Here is a 2,500-nt window from a genome sequence, read left to right as displayed (position 1 = left end):
GAATGCTTCCGCGTTTTCCCTGATTGGCTGCGACACGCCCCGCGGCAGGCGGAGCTTGCGGCATTATTTAGCCGTAAACCGCCATGATTCTCATTCGAAGCTTAGCTCACCTGGCAGCGCGGCGGTCCTGGTCCGTTGGTTTCAAGTTCGAATCCCATACATTTTTTTTTCTTTTTTTTTTTAACATGTATTCTTTCGCCGGTTAAAGCGGAGATGAAGCAGTGCGATAAATACATATTCATAGCATCACATTAGTATTTAGATAAGCCACAGAAGAAGTCACGTTATAAAAATAAGCAGTTTCTAAGAAAAAACGATTTGTTGTGTACATTTCTGAAGCATTTAGCATTATGGGCGCGGCCATTTTGTTGCTGACGTCATGCCGTTGGTTGGGTGTATACACTCTGGTTAGCTGCCTATAGTGAATGGGTCAGTCAGCAAATAAAATGTTGCCTACAAAACAACGGGACCGCGGTGGTTCTGTTTGTATTGCTCCTGGCTGTTCAAACTAATTTTACCATGTGAGAGAGAGGAAAGTTGGTTAATTTCCACAAACTTCCACAAAAAACAGTGTTGTTGACATGTTGGCTCGGGCTGGCTGCACTCAGGCGGCGCGACCAGCCTGTTGGACAGGGAAGGAGGATCTGCAGAGAACACTTCATTGCCTCGGATTATGTTGTTGGGGTGGGATGTTTGTCCAGAAGACCACTAATCAGCTGAAGCCGGACGCGGTTCCCTCGGTCTTCGACAGACAGACCGGCGTTAGCTCTCGGGAGCGATCGCTAGCTAGTTGGCACCAGCCGGGGACCGGCGTTAGCAACCGGGAGCGTCGCGGAGCATTCAGCCTGCTGGCTACCTAGATCCACTTCAACCAGCGTCGCGGAGCATTCAGCCTGCTGGCTACCTAGATCCACTTCAACCAGCGTCGCGGAGCATTCAGCCTGCTGGCTACACAGCTTGTCGGTGTGCTGGAGCCTCTGCAAGCTAACGGTAGCTGGCTACACAGCTTGTCGGTGTGCTGGAGCCTGGAGCCAGCTACCGTTAGCTTGCAGAGGCTCCAGCACACCGACAAGCTGTGTAGCTAGCTACCGTTAGCTTGCAGAGGCTCCAGCACACCGACAAGCTGTGTAGCTAGCTACCGTTAGCTTGCAGAGGCTCCAGCACACCGACAAGCTGTGTAGCTAGCTACCGTTAGCTTGCAGAGGCTCCAGCACACCGACAAGCTGTGTAGCTAGCTACCGTTAGCTTGCAGAGGCTCCAGCACACCGACAAGCTGTGTAGCTAGCTACCGTTAGCTTGCAGAGGCTCCAGCACACCGACAAGCTGTGTAGCTAGCTACCGTTAGCTTGCAGAGGCTCCAGCACACCGACAAGCTGTGTAGCTAGCTACCGTTAGCTTGCAGAGGCTCCAGCACACCGACAAGCTGTGTAGCCAGCTACCGTTAGCTTGCAGAGGCTCCAGCACACCGACAAGCTGTGTAGCCAGCAGGCTGAATGCTCCGCGACGCTGGTTGAAGTGGATCTAGGTAGCCAGCAGGCTGAATGCTCCGCGACGCTCCCGGTTGCTAACGCCGGTCCCCGGCTGGTGCCAACTAGCTAGCGATCGCTCCCGAGAGCTAACGCCGGTCTGTCTGTCGAAGACCGAGGGAACCGCGTCCGGCTTCAGCTGATTAGTGGTCTTCTGGACAAACATCCCACCCCAACAACATAATCCGAGGCAATGAAGTGTTCTCTGCAGATCCTCCTTCCCTGTCCAACAGGCTGGTCGCGCCGCCTGAGTGCAGCCAGCCCGAGCCAACATGTCAACAACACTGTTTTTTTCACTGGTAGTTTGTGGAAATTAACCAACTTTCCTCTCTCTCACATGGTAAAATTTGTTTGAACAGCCAGGAGCAATACAAACAGAACCACCGCGGTCCCGTTGTTTTGTAGGCAACATTTTATTTGCTGACTGACCCATTCACTATAGGCAGCTAACCAGAGTGTATACACCCAACCAACGGCATGACGTCAGCCATGACGTCAGCAACAAAATGGCGGCGCCCATGTTGAAAACAGGGATATTATATTATATTTTTCAGACAAATAAGATAGATTTCACATTTGATTATAGAACCCTGTCTTACACAAGGTACACAACAAACAAACTAGGATCACATTGCTCACTGCTTCATCTCCACTAAGGTTAGGCATGGTTAAGGTTAAGGTTAAGGTTAGGCATTGTTTCGGAGTTGGTTAAGGTTAGAAAGGTTAAGTTTAGGCGCTGTTAAGGAGCTGGTTAAGGTTAGAGTTTGTCTTAGAGAATGGCAATAGACAGCCTATTTCCGCACTGCCGCTCTCTCGCGCTGCCGCGGTCACATGGTCACATTGTCACATTCTTGCACTCCTCCGCTGTTAAAAAGCAACACGCGTCAGGGAGAGCGCTCCACAGACTGGGAGCGGAGGAGCAGAAAGCCAGAGTTTGGTCCTTGGGCCAAAAAGTGTATTAATAAATAATTAAA

At 51.0% G+C, this 2,500-nt stretch overlaps 1 protein-coding gene across 1 annotated transcript in view; it reads right to left on the bottom strand.

The window, feature by feature from the left end:
* The window catches only part of LOC311241938 (endosome/lysosome-associated apoptosis and autophagy regulator family member 2-like), a 30,265-nt gene that overhangs the window by 23,355 nt on the left and 4,410 nt on the right, over positions 1-2,500 (bottom strand). The gene's annotated exons all lie outside the window — the stretch shown is intronic.

Source organism: Notolepis coatsorum, assembly GCF_963971535.1.
Source record: "Notolepis coatsorum genome assembly, chromosome: 15".
NCBI lineage: Eukaryota > Metazoa > Chordata > Actinopteri > Aulopiformes > Paralepididae > Notolepis > Notolepis coatsorum.
This window is presented reverse-complemented; position numbering and strand designations above follow the sequence as displayed.